This window comes from Lissotriton helveticus, chromosome 9, assembly GCF_964261635.1.
Source record: "Lissotriton helveticus chromosome 9, aLisHel1.1, whole genome shotgun sequence".
NCBI classification, from domain to species: Eukaryota; Metazoa; Chordata; class Amphibia; order Caudata; family Salamandridae; genus Lissotriton; species Lissotriton helveticus.
Genome location: NC_136070.1, coordinates 524863919 through 524878691, shown reverse-complemented (window position 1 = coordinate 524878691; position 14773 = coordinate 524863919). Strand labels below are relative to the sequence as shown.

The 14773-nt window shown below is 52.1% G+C and overlaps 1 protein-coding gene across 3 annotated transcripts in view; it reads right to left on the bottom strand.

Moving 5' to 3' along the window:
• Positions 1 to 14773, bottom strand: part of KIAA0586 (KIAA0586 ortholog) — an 813007-nt gene that overhangs the window by 262278 nt on the left and 535956 nt on the right. The gene's annotated exons all lie outside the window — the stretch shown is intronic.

Genomic DNA, 14773 nt, shown 5'->3' with positions numbered 1-14773 from the left:
CTCGCCTCCTACTTCCACAACAAGATCGCGGACATACACAACAGCTTCAGCACTCAACCGACGCACGCCACGACCGAACCACCGCCCCCCACCACCACCCTCCGCGCATGGACCCCAATCAGCACCGAAGACACCATCCGCACGATGAACTCCATCCACTCCGGATCTCCGACAGACCCCTGCCCTCACCACGTCTTCAACAAGGCCGACGCTGTCATCGCACCCCACCTGCGGGACATCATCAACACCTCCTTCGACATCGCCACCTTCCCGGAGAGCTGGAAGCACGCCGAACTCAGCGCTCTACTCAAGAAACCATCAGCAGACCCAACCGACCTCAAGAACTACCGCCCCATCTCGCTGCTCCCGTTTCCGGCCAAAGTCATCGAGAAGACCGTCAACAAGCAACTGGCCGCCTTCCTCGAGACGAAAGGTTCCCTCGACCTCTCGCAGTCTGGCTTCCGGGCCAACCACAGCACCGAGACCGCCCTGATCGCAGCTACCGATGATATCCGAGCCCTGCTCGACAACGGAGAAACAGCGGCCCTCATCCTCCTGGACCTCTCCGCGGCCTTCGACACTGTCTGCCACCGTACCCTAGTACAGCGCCTCAGCAACGTCGGAATCCAGGAGAAGACACTGGAGTGGATCACCTCCTTCCTCGCCGGAAGGACACAGAGAGTCCGCCTCCCCCCGTTCAGATCGGAGGCCACCGAAGTCATCTGCGGCGTTCCTCAAGGCTCCTCGCTCAGCCCAACACTCTTCAACGTCTACATGAGCCCCCTCGCAGCCATCGCACGCCAGCACAACCTGAACATCATCTCCTTCGCCGACGACACCCAGCTGATCCTCTCCCTCACTAACGACCCCGCCACCGCCAGAGCCAACCTGCACGAAGGGATGACAGACGTAGCCAAATGGATGTCGAACAGCCGCCTGAAACTGAACTCGGACAAGACGGAAGTCCTCATCCTGGGATCCTCACCCTCCGCCTGGGACGACTCCTGGTGGCCCCCCGCCCTGGGCAGCGCACCCAAACCAACAGACCACGCACGCAACCTGGGCTTTTTCCTGGACTCTCCATGACCAGACAAGTCAACGCCGTCTCCTCGTCGTGCTTCAACATCCTGCGCATGCTACGTAAGATCTTCCGATGGATCCCCACCGAGACCAGGAAGACGGTCACCCAGGCCCTCGTCACCAGCCGTCTGGACTACGGCAACTCCCTCTACGCCGGAACCACCGCCAAACTCCAGAAGAGACTCCAGCGGATCCAGAACACCTCAGCACGACTCATCCTGGACATCCCCCGCCGCAGCCACATCTTCGGACACCTGAGAGACCTGCAATGGCTCCCGGTCAACAAGAGAATCACCTTCCGGCTCCTCACCCACGCACACAAAGCCCTACACAACCAAGGACCAGGATACCTCAACAGCCGCCTCAACTTCTACGCTCCCAAACGCCAGCTTCGATCGACCAGCCACGCCCTCGCCGCCGTCCCCCGCATCCGAAGAGCCACCACAGGAGGAAGGTCCTTCTCCTACCTGGCCGCCAAGACTTGGAACTCCCTTCCGACCCACCTCCGCCTGACCCAGGACCACCTCGCCTTCAGGAAGCAGCTCAAGACCTGGCTGTTCGAGCAGTAGCGGACCCCCTCCCCCCAGCACCTTGAGACCCTCCGGGTGAGTAGTGCGCTAAATAAATGCTCTGATTGATTGATTCTACCGATGCGTCTGTACTATATAACTGGTAACAGTGGACATGATGGCTAGGCCTGTATTGATACAGACTCTAGTGGTCCCACCCAATTTGATTTGATTACTTTGTTCCCAAAGAACCCTTAAGATTGCACCAAATGTGCATCTGATTCATCCTGTAGAGCACGCATTTGAAGACAGCAGTTAGAAAAAAAAATGGTATGTATGAAGATATCAACCCCAATAAGGATTTGTAAGTGCATACTTGTGCACTTTTCGCTTTGGAAGAATCAGGAAGTGTTTTGTGGCCGGAGTATGCAATGGTCTCGGAGGATACGCCTTTCCATCCCTTATATAGAGAGTGGCTACTAAAAGGGATTACGTAAGACTCAACATTAGACTAAGCCTGTACATCAGCCTTGGACATGTGGTGGTAGATGGTGTTGCCTCAGTTTGCTATCTCCTTTTTATCAGCCATTTGTCCAGGTAAAAGAAGCCTGATGAACATGGAGTTGAGGGGACAAAGCTACTGGTGCCATGCACTTATTAAATATGCAAGGAGCCAACTTGAGGCCGAATGGTAGGATTCGAAGCTGGTGGCTGCGACCAGCTACATGAAAACTGAGATACTTTTGTTCCTTGACATGTATGGAAATGTGGAAGAACGCATCCTGCAAATTCAGCGATGTAACATATTCTGTCATATACAAGAGCACATAGTAACCATTCAGAACAATTGTTTTTGTCTTGTCTTGAATAGCATACCTTATTTCGTTGGAATTTTGGGATAGATTTGAGAGCTCCATTTTACATAATTGATAGGATCTCTGCTTATAGCTGCGGAAAATGCTAATTTGTACCCACTGAGAGGAGGTGCAGGGGGTCCATGGCAGTTCCTCCCTCACTCAAGGGACTGATGCCGCTAGATAAGGTCCAGTACGCATTTATCAGAAGTGATGAATGACCATTCCGGTAGATAAACAGAGATACCTCTATGCCACAAACGGGGGTATGATGTTTAAAGAAGCTGTCCACATTAAGAAGTCACTGTATTCTTGAATCCTGGGACTTCTGAACAGGGTAATAAAGCCACTTGTAGAAGGGATGATGTGTCAGCTGCTATTGTAGGTAGGGTTGATAGAATGTGAACAAAAGATTGATCCCCTAGCCCTGGTGTCCCTCAAAAGGACTGTGGTCAACTAGCTTGGAGGACCCTAGTAACCTAGCAGTTAGGATGTACGTTTTATTGTTTTGAAGAGCCTCATCAAAATGACGCCCAAACAAAACCTCCCCATCATAGGGTAAATCCAATATGTAACACTGTACTACCAGACGAAATGAGGTGCAGCTGAGACAGCCACTGCATCGCAGGCCAGCAGCCCTTGCCAGGTAACAAACTCATGCTAGACATTAGCCATGAATGGTCTCTCTTCTTCTTAAAGGATTGTGCTGGTCTCCTCTCGTTTATCTTCTGGTATTAGCTGTAGATAAAGAGCTATGTCCTTCCACATTTATCAGTTGTACATTTGGATGGCTAGGAAATAGGCCATACAGACTGACATGGCTGTCAGAGAACCGACTTGCTTTCTAGAAGCACCCATTTGATGACTGTTCCTATAAGGAGGTGTTTATGCAAATTGCTAAAGGATTGCAGGAGTGCTGCTGAGTTGCCTGTTCAAATCCAGAATCAGTGTTTGGATAACGATTCAAACAAAGTGTAGTGTACTCTAGTGCTTGCGTTTTTTCCTCAAGGTGAGGTACCACAGTGGAAACTGAAACAGGATTAATAATAATAATAATCCACATTTGTAAAGCGCACAATCACCCGTTAGGGTCTCTAGGCGATGGGGGCCGTCGGGAAGATCAAGCAAGCTATTGCCCGAGTCACATGGTGCTGGGCTAATCTGCCGCCGGTGCTAGGGATCGAACCGTGATCCCCAGCTTCCGGAGTCAGTCGCCCTGGCCGCGGCGCCACACCTCTTCCTCGGATTGTACATAAGCATTTTGCCCTCTGACCAAAAATGGTCCACAACAGGAATCACCTTGCTAGGAAGAAAGATGAACCTGTAGAGAGCGCTGGTCATTTAAATCAGATGCACTGTACGCAGGTCAGAGGGCCCTCATCGCAGAGTCCTCCTCTAAACTGTCAATGCGAGTCTCAAAAATCTTTGCAAGTATGTTGACAACACTTTGCTAGGTGACATATGATTGGGTAGAAGAGTGGACAAAATGCCTTAAGCAATAATAGGTGCAGGCTATGCTGGAACTGATTTTTTCGCTGACGGTGTACCGTCAACCAGGTCGTCCATGAGATCACAGAAGTTTCCACAATTGTCGAGAATAATGATGAAGAATTTGTTACTAGTGTGGTCTCTGGCAGAGTCTTCGGCTATGGGGTGGTTATCATTGGAGTCCAAGTCAAGGAAATCTTCAATGGCTAGGATACGGACTGATATTTTGATGATGAAGCCAGGCGTCAATGGAAACAGTACCATGGCCTTCAATGAAGGATACAAAGGTTTCTTGGTCGACAACAATGATGTTGTCAATCATGTTTTCATTAACAGTAATGTAGACTGGCCTAAACCTGAAGGAAGACTCACGTTAGAGGACATTTCCCCTTGTCAGAGCCAGTTTGTGTGCTTTTTTCCACCATAGTGGATGGCACAGAAGCCTCAGTGGATTCCTCATCCAATGATGGTGCTTACTTATCCACCCTTTAAAGGACTCCCCTTTTTCTGTCCCGTACAGGTTGTTGTGAATTTTCATTTTTATCAGCTTGTACACTGGCTTATGGTCTGGATGATGGCAATATAAACACTTATTGTGTGCATCATCTGAATGAAGGTGTTTCTTGCCACAAGCCCCACAGGGGCACACATGATTCCTGCACATATGATTTGCAGTAGAAATCTGCACTATGTTGGCCTCTAAGGGAGTGGATTTTAGAGCTCCTCCGCCTCAAAGGCTGAAGTCTAGTTTGATTCTAATGAGGTGAACTGGATACCAACCTACATTTGTAGATTGTTCTATTTCTGATTGCTGTTATGCCCTGCTTCTGAAGGTGACCGGAGGCTCCCACCTCCACAACTACCAATGTTTCAGGCATGTGAATCCATAAAAGTTTCAACTGAGGAGAGTGATACAAAGCAAGGGAGGTACTTGCCTGTACTGTCTCAGAAAATATTCAGAATAACTACAGACGAGATAATGCAAATGAACTTAATGACAAAACCCGGAGATGTTAAGAATCACACAATCTCCCCAAAGATTCCTAGAACGAACGACAGTAATAAAAATGAACAATAGTTACTTACCTGTAATCTGTGGTTCTCCAGTATTGGTGTCTTTCATAGATTCACATGCCTGAATCATTCCCCGTCGTCGGAGTCCCACTGTACATAAAAAAGCAATAAATGGGGGGCGTGGCTTAGCCTGCAAGCATGGCGGACGCAGCTTAGGTGAGCTCCGTCCCCGCCAGCCGATCATCCGCCGACATATCTTGGTTCTCCCCATCTGACAGCGGCCCCGATGGTAGCGCTGGATGCGTGGGGCTGCGGAGCTCTGCTGGATATAATTTGCACCTGGCCGACGCAGCGGTGAGCGAGTGAGGGCCGATAGACGCGGCACGGCCTGAGCGGCCTCCTGGAGCCGGGGACCTCGAGTTTCGCGACCCCGAGGTGCGGCGCACAGAGGCGACCGGGACCCAGCAGGAAGGTGGCGGCCCCCAGTGACGCTTGAGGTGAGGGGCTGCGAAGCTCCGCTGGGCACGATAGACATCCAGCTGACCGACGGCGAGTGAGAGCCAGCGGCCGCGGCGCGGCCCAGGCGTCCTCCTGAGGCCGGGGGCCTCGAGTTTCGTGACGCTGCGCCTTGATGCACGGAGGCGGCAGACACCCAGCTAGGGGCGGCGGCCCCGCGGAGGCGGAGTGACGCGCCTAGCCCGATACATCTGGGGGAAGCTTGGTCCAGAATCGAGGGGTGCCGGCCTGCCACCAGTGGCCCCACAGGAGACGGCGGAGTAACGCGGCCGGACCAGTGAGCGGGAGACGCGCTGCCGCAGCAGACCAGTCCGGCAGGTACTCCCCCCTTTTCTCCTTTGGCCCCAGGGTGGTTAGGGGCAAAGGGCCAGAGTGCTGGAAGGCTCCGGGCGATCCAACCGGGTCATAGGGCCTGAGGCAGCAGTAGTAGCTGGGGACCTTGACCCCCCCGTGCAGCCCAACGGTGCGTAGATAAAGAGGCCCGGGGCCTGGCAGTGGAGAGCACCGGCCGGATACCATCGGGGAGCCCCAACAACAAAGACTGTGTTGCGGAAGATTTGGAAGTCCTCTATTGCGGCTATGTACCAAGGGGGACCCCACAAGACGGCAGCGTGAGGGCCAGACGAGGGTTGGCAGCGAGGGAGCCTTGGCTGAGGGGCGCAGGAGCCCCAGTTACACACATCACTGCGGAGCCTAACCTAGAGGGGTGCAACCGGGGCTGATTGAGGCTGTAGGGCGGTACCTGGCCCGACTCATCGGCGGTCGGCTCGGACCGCGGGGGGGGGGGGGGGTCTACATCGACGTAGTGGACGGCGGTCCGACAGCGCCTGCTCGGTGGCCCTGGACATTTGCGCAACCCACCAATCTTGACTCGCGGGGCCGGCGGAGGTGGCCCTAAACAAGGGCCCATAGATAAGTTCACAGGCCCGGGTGGCAGCACGGGGGCCTCCGGAGGATCCTAGGCGGCTGGACCAGATAATGCGGCACTGATGGCAGCCATCACCCAATCCCGGGACGCACTGGACGCCAAAATTGGGGCGGTGGGAGCAGATGTCACGCTCCTTCGCCAAGACCTGCGGAATGCGGTCTCCCGCATCACAGAGGCCGAGGCTCGGATATCCGGGGTAGAAGATGATGTGGTGACTCAAGCGCAAGGTGGCTGCCCTGGAGTCCACGCAAAAGGGCCTGGCGCTGCGGGTGGAGGACGCAGAAGGGCGCGCCAGGCGCAACAACTTCCGCTTTGAAGGACTGCCTGAAGGTTGTGAGAAGGGAGATATGGAGGGCTTCCTGACGCGGTGGCTTGAGAGCTGGGTCCCTCCTGAAACACGGTCCGGTTGCTTCGTCATAGAGAGAGCGCACCGGGCCCTGATGCAGAAGCCGCCGGAGGGAGCGAGGCCGCGGCCGGTGATTGCGAAGCTTCTCAATTACCATGATAGGGATGTGATCCTTAAACAAGCCAGAGCGAAAGAACCCCTGCGATTTGAAAATCATACGATATTGATCTTTCCAGACTATACCCGCTTGGTGCAGCAGCAGCGCCAATCCTTTACGGCGGCAAAGGCGCGTTTGCGAGACCTCAAGATACAATATGCACTTCTTTATCCAGCCCGACTGAGAGTCATATTCCAATCTCGTACGTACTTCTTTGACTCCCCGGAGGATGTGTTTCTGTGGACGGATGAACTTAGACCAGTAAAAGTGCACACTCCTCCGGGGCGAGACTCCGATTCCTCACATGGTGATGCGCAGGCGAGATCTTCCCGACGCAAAGGCAATTGGAGATCCCGCTCACGACAGCGATCCAGGTCAAGTACGGCTTCGGAGATGGCGACGGGAGCGGCCGAGAACCAGAAGAAGGGCTCGTGAGGGCGCCTAGCGCCCAAATGGTGGACAATTTAACTTGATTTTCTCCTTTCCGGGGAGAGCGCTTGCAGTGAGAGAGAGGGGGGACTGTGTCCTGTGCTAGACCGGGTGAGCGTTTGGGGGTGCCTGCAGATGGGGAGGAGTACACGGGGCGGGGGGGGGGGGTTCCTCTCAGGTGAGGGTGGGGAGGAGTGGGTGTTGAGCGAGTTAATTTCGGTTATGGGGATCCATTGGTGGGGTGGGTTGTTAGTCCCAAGTTGGGGGCTGAAACCGCGCTGTACCGCGACAGATACTTCATCGTTTCTTGAGGTATGGGGTGGGGGTTGGAGGGGGGAGTTTTGAGGAGTTAGTGGGAGTTGGGTTGGGGGGGGATTGCACGACTTTGAAGCAATCGAGATGGAGGCTTGAAGCGCACATGGGTGGCGAGTGTCGTGGATGCTGGTTGCCAACGATCAATGATGTTGAGCCAGGATAGGGGGACTGCTGGACCGGGGGCCACGCTTCGGGTCCTTTGTTGGAATGTGAGAAGAATACTGGATAAGATTAAGCGGGGAGCGGTCCTAAAACAGGCCAAAAGAGTGGGGGCGGATGTTGTTATGCTGCAAGAAACCCATCTCCTGGGGACTAAGGTGTTATGCCTTCAGCGCTTTGGCTATGGTCAGATTTTTCATGCCGGGTTTGCCAGGGGTTCGCCAGGGGTTCCAGGGGCGTCGCTATCCTAGTACATCGCAGAGTCGCATATGTACACTCCAAGCACTGGTTAGACCCGCAGGGTCGATACATATTTATTCAGGGAACACTTGGGGAAGAGGAGGTGGTGTTTGGTTGTGTGTATGCCCCGCCCCCCTTGCAGTGGTCCTTGGTGGAAAAAATCTTCACGGTATGGGCGGATATCCCGAATGTATTGGCTGTCATTGGGGGTGACTGGAATGATGTCATGGATCAGGCGCGTGACAGATACAGACAGGGGGGGGGGTGGCAGCATCCGGGCACTCCAAAGTGCATGACATGTCCAGGACCTTGGGATGGGTGGATACATGGAGACACATGCATGGCACACAGCGAGAATACACCTTCCTCTCAGCGGTTCATCACTCGTTCTCTAGACTGGACTACATCTTTGTCCCCCTGGCAGCTCAGGGTAGGGTAGAAGCTGCAGATATTTTGCCGCGGGGACTATCAGACCATTCCCCGGTAGTGGTCTCTTTGGGACTGGATCGGAGGCGGCAGCAATTTCGTTGGCGCCTATCGGTCTGGCACTTACAGCTGGGAGATTACCAGGCCCACATGCGCAAAGCTATAGCGTACTATTTGGCGGAGAATGCTGGGACGGTCGAGAATAAGGCGACGCTCTGGGAGGCCATGAAGCCCACATTGAGAGGCATCGATATAGCATGGTGTGTGGCTGCCAAACGGCGGCGTAGGGAGACTCTGGTACAAGCGGAGGCAACCATACGGGATTTAGAGCGGAGTTGTGGCTCAGGGGAGGAGGATCCGGCGCTGGGGCAGCTACTGCTGGCGCAACAGTCTTACGCTTCACTGCTCCTAGATGAGGCGCGACAGGCGTGGCTGGCGACCCGCAGCAGGGTGTACCAATGGGGGGACAAATCTGGGACGATGCTGCATAGATTGTGCCAGGGCCAGCTTCGTGCTCAAACCCCTCCGGGAATACTGGATGAGTCCGGCGTCCTGATAACTGATCCGGTGTTGCTTTCGGGAGGCTTTGCGGCCTATTATGCCGACCTCTACTCCCCGCATGAATGCATTGGAGAGGACTTGATTGATAAGTTCATAGCGGACCTACCACCGCGGGCGCTCTCAGATGAGGCCCGTGATAGCCTCGATACACCCTTAACCGAGGATGAGCTGGGAACCGCCCTTGGGGAACTGAATACGGGAAAGGCTCCTGGCCCAAACGGCTTCCCTAGTGAATCCTTCAAGAAATTCCATCTTCAGCTAGGAACCCACTACAGAGCGGTGGTAGAGGAGGCTCGGGAACTAGGATACCTGCCCCAAGATTGGAGACACGCCGAGGTTGTGGTCTTTCATAAACCCGGTCGGCCTCCTGAGCAATACGCGTTGTATCGCCCAATCTCTTTATTGAATGTAGAGGCCAAAGTCCTGGCCAAAGCTCTGGCCAATAGACTGTTGCCATACATTTCCGACCTCATCCATCCGGACCAGGCCGGCTTTATGCCCAAGCGGGCGACGCGGCACAATATCAGGCGGGCCAATGTCGCGGTAGCGGCGATTCAGTCGTCCGGGGTGCAGGCAGCACTATTCCTGGCGGACATGGATAGGGCATTCGATTCCCTCAGCTGGACGTATCTCTTCTCGTTACTGCCGCGGCTGAACATAGGGCCGGTATTTTTGTCATATGTAAAGTTGCTCTATGCGGACCTTACAGCCTCGGTTCGGGTGGCGGGGGCGGTGTCATCGACCTTTCCTATCCAGAGGGGCACCAGACAGGGTTGCCCCCTCTCGCCCTACTTGTTTGCCTTAGCCATGGAGCCCCTGGCTGCCTGGGTCCGCATTGACGCACAGATGAGAGGTTTTGAGTGGACCGAAGACCTATCTGACCGCATCGCACTTTATGCGGACGACGTCTTATTTTTCCTCACTGACCTCAATAAGTCTGGGCCGCGCCTCATGCGCATTCTACAGATTTTTGGGGAGACGTCGGGCGTATACATGAATCCACGTAAGTCCGCCCTCTGGGTGTTGGGAAAGGGCCCACAGGTTGGAGGTTGGGCGGCGGAGATCCAACAGGCCGCAGGAGGAATTAAATACCTAGGGGTTTTCCTTACCAGAGTCCCAGCCATCGCTTGGGAGCATAATGTGGTGCCGGTTTGGGAACGGACACAAGCGGATCTCAAGGTGTGGTCTCGTATGCCGCTGACCATCTATGGCAGGTCGGCGATCTTTAAGATGGTAGCCCTACCCAGGCTGCTATACCAACTACAGAACCATCAATACCCGATCCAACCCGCATGGTTTAAGCGAGTAAACTCGATCTTGGGTCAGTTCCTCTGGGAGGGTGGCTCCATCAGGGTGGCGCTGCGCAAGTGCTTTCGCTCTACATACGGAGGGGGACTGGCGACATCAGACGTCCTTTCATACTACCAGGCGTCCCATCTTCTTGTTCTCAATGATTGGTGGTATGGAGATAGGGGCGACCCGGCCTATGCGCTGGAGAGGCTGCTGATGGAGCCACGCACACTACAGACACTGTTATATGCTCCAAAGCAACGAGGGGCCTTGCCGATGGCGACGCAGGTCGTTTTTGATGTCTGGTGGCGAGCGCTGAAGCGGATGGGGTGGTGGCAAACCCTGACAGAGGAGACTCCCCTCTGGCACAACGGCCACCTTCAAGGGCTGGCTACTCTAGCGGGATTCGCGGGTTGGGATGCCATCGGCATCTCTAAACTGGGTGATGTTATGACCGGGACAACGCTTAAGTCGTTCCAGGAGTTGAGAGATGAATTTGACATGCCGCATACACAGTTTTTTCGGTACTTACAATTTCGCCATGCCCTGGCTCCGGATCTGGTGGGTCTGAGGTCCCTCCCTGAGTTTAGCCCACTGGAGGCCCGCGTCTTTATGGGGGAATTAGATACCAAACAAATATCACGCATCTATCAATCTTTGATCATACACTGCTCCTCTGATTTATGCTCCCTTAAGGAGAAATGGGAGGAAGATTTCGGACCGCTGGAGGAGGAAGATTAGAATGAGGCACTAGCGAGTTCTAGAGGCGCGGCCATCTCGATTCGCCTCCGGCTGATCCAATTTAAATACTTTCATAGGGTGTACTACACGCGGCAGAGGCTATGGAGAGCGAGACTCATTGCGTCCCCAGAGTGTACTCGATGTGGGAGCGAGGAGGGTACCTTCCTCCATACAGTGTGGAGTTGTGGACGCCTGGACAGAATCTGGTGAGGTGTCTCGAATGGCCTGGATGAGGCGTTGGGTTGGGTGTTACCGCGCACGACGCGCTTGGGTCTGCTGGATGTGCTGGATGGAGTGGGAGGCAATTTGTACAAGAGGCATTTGCTACTACTGGGACTGACGATAGCCAAGCGCGATATAGCTAGGGCCTGGAAGGACCCGCAGCCCCCGTCACTTCTTGCTTGGAAGAGGGGCCTAGACTTCTGTATTGGGATGGAGAAACCCATATTCCTGGCTCGTGGCTGCCCCAGCAAACATTATAAGATATGGAAGAGGTGGGCAGACTACAGGGGTTTTAGGTTGGAGCCTCCAGTGGAGCAGGACCCAGAACCGGACATATGAGTGAACTAGCCGACCGACTGAATGTACGCGAGTGGCTTGAATGATCGATTGTCGTGCGGGAGGGAGGGAGCAGGGTGGGAGGGGAGGGTGCAGTTGTTGGGGGTGGGGGCTCAGGGGGTTGAGGGGGGGCCCTGTTCACTCTACCTGTTTCCATTGTTTAGACTACAAAGCAATGACTGATAGTGTTACTGTACAAATGTATTGATTATTGGCAGATTCCTCTGGGTTACAGAGATCTGTGGCTACTCATGTGACCAGTCAATAAAATCTGTTTTGAAAAAAAAAAAAAAAATATGCCCATAATAACCCAAAAACCTTGGTAACATGAAACCAGGAAGTAAAGTAGCTCAAAGCTACCAAGAAAAAAGTTCCACATCTATGACTATCATAGTCATTATACATAGTCCAAATTGCAGCCAATCAGGCGACAGCACCCACCAGAATGTTCTCCTCAGAGGCTCAGGCTCTCAGATTTTCTCGCACAAGAGTGTAACCAAGAGATAAGAGCATAAACCAGCCTCTGAGGGGAGGTGGGCGGGTTGCATGTGAATCTATGAAAGACACCAATACTGGAGACCCACACATTACAGGTAAGTAACTATTGTTCTTCTCCAGTATTGGGGTGTCTTTCATAGATTCACATGCCTGAATCAGAGTAGATAGCAGTACCCAAATAATGCTTGGAAGACCCTATTTGTAACATAAATCTGCACATAGAGAGCATATGCAATAACTATGTGATTGCATATGCATATCCTAAATGCTAATATGCATAAATACATGAAAACTTGCAACCACATGAGAATGTACTCAATATTAGGCATGATAATAAGCGTCTGAGAAGCAGTACAGAGGAGGAGGGAAACAGAGGCTCACCTTATTTTAAACGATTCGGAGAACCGCCTGTCCCACTGACATATCAGCATTGCTGGCAGCCTCTAAACAGTAATGCTTGGTAAAAGTGTGTCTGCTGGACCAAGTTGCTGCTCTGCAGATTTGCTGAAGAGGAACACCAGCGAAAAGAGCAGTCGAGGAAGAGACCGCCCTCGTAGAGTGCATTCTTGGAGTTGTCTGCAAAGGTCTTCCAGCCTGTTGATGGCAAAAGTCAATAGCGGCAGAAATCCATCGAGCTATGGTCTGTTTAGACACTGCCTGTCCTTGCCGTATTCTTATGTAGGCAACAAACAATTCATCAGATTTACGAATGGTAGAAGTCCTTTGCAAATGGAACATAAGACATCTTCTGATGTCAAGGGTATGCAACGCCCTTTCCGCAGGCTATTGCGGGTTAGGAAAAAATGTCTTTAAGATGACTGGTTCATTCAGGTGAAAATCCAAAGGTACCTTCGGCATAAATTTGGGATTTGTGCGTAGCACCAAAGAATTGGAAGTGAATTGCAAGAAAGGTGAATTTACGGTGAAAGCTTGAATGCCGCTGACTCTTCTAGTTGAAGTCAATGCCAGTAGCAGAGATACCTTCCAGGATAGAAATTTCAAATCCACTCTATGAATTAGTTCAAAGGGTTCAAAGGGCTGCGCTAATATCACATTAAGATGCCAGGATGGAGGAGGACGACGTACAGGAGGAAACATTCTAAATAGCCCTTTAAAAAATTGTTGTATTATCCTCGATGAGTAGAGAGAACTGGAACCATCATGTCGGAACCTTGAAATGGCCGCCAGAAAAACCTTTAAAGTTGAATGAAAAAGGCCTGATCTTGCAAAGTGTAAGAAAAAAGGTAATATCTGCTCAGGTGTTGCGTGAATCGGGTGAACCTCAGCAGATTGACACAACATGCAGAATCTTTTCCATTTAAGTCTGTATGTCTTTATCGTGGCAGGCGCCCGAGCGTTAGCCAGAACTTCCTTGCAATCCGCAGGGATATTTAAATGAGCGAATTCAAGGTGCTCAGGCGCCAGGCAGCTAATTTCAGAGATGCAGGGTCCGGATGGCAAATCTGACCGTCCTGAATGGACAGGAGGTTCGGTACTGGTCGAAACTGAATTGGATCGCACTCTGACAGAAGGAGAAGTTCGGTGGACCAGAATTGGCGAGGCCACCTGGGAGCGATGAGAATTAGATGACAAGGTTCTCTGTTCATCTTCCAGATGTTTTGGACCTTTTGAACCTTGTCGTTTTGGCCTGGCTCCCTGACCACCAATTCACTGCTCGCAGAGCAAGTTTTTGAGCAATCAAGTACATAATAAGATGGACACAGCCTTAAAAAAAAGCTATGCATGTACTCACCTGCCTTTGCTGCAGAAAGTAATGTTCAGTATACAAAACAGACCTACTTAATAGATATTTTTCAGGATGTGTTCAAGGCAATTGAAGATTGCACTGACTATTGCTGGAAGTTATGGGGTCAAAACATCAGCATTATTATAAGGAACCAGAGAGTAAATGCACATTCAAGAGTGGAAAAGAAATTCAGGCCAGAGGGTAGCTACCTTTAAGATACTTTACCGAGATGAGAGACAGTTTAAATAACATCTGAGTACAAAGTCCATATAAGTTTTTGGGATAAAAAGCGCGCCACTGGTATTCAAGAGAATCCCTGAATGTTTCTTAAAAGGGTTCCGCATCTTCAGTCTAGAACTATCACAGAGAAGATGCCATCATGGCAACAGCATGCCCAAGAAGCATGATAAGTGATGTAGGCTGAGTTTAAGGGGTGGCTGAGGCTCCCCAAACCTAGACCCAACATTCCAGACCATAAGGGGTCAAGCAGGAAGGAACAGTTTGTGGAAGAGTGCCTCTGTTCCATTTTCTGACACAGTCTTTGAGGCAACATCTTTGAATCAATGGGTCCTGAAAGTCATCTGTCCTTGGGAAAGGTTTAAATTCCATTCCCTCATACTTTCCTTTGAGAGAGCATTCATATACCTCAGAGAATAATCTACACTGCAAGGCAGCTTCATGATATTGAAGCTTGTCTAACTCGTCAGGCATGAAATAACTGCGGAAACTGCAGAGTCTGAGAAGGCTGCCATAATCTGGAGTAATTCAGCCTGCTTTCACACATGAATTGCAGCTCCAGCTAATTAAAATGTCTGGTTAATGACGTCAACCCCACAGTTCAGGCCATGTAAAATTTGCAAAGAAAAATGGTTGAAATCACAGACAAGTCTAACTCCAGAGCCAATGATCTGTGCTCT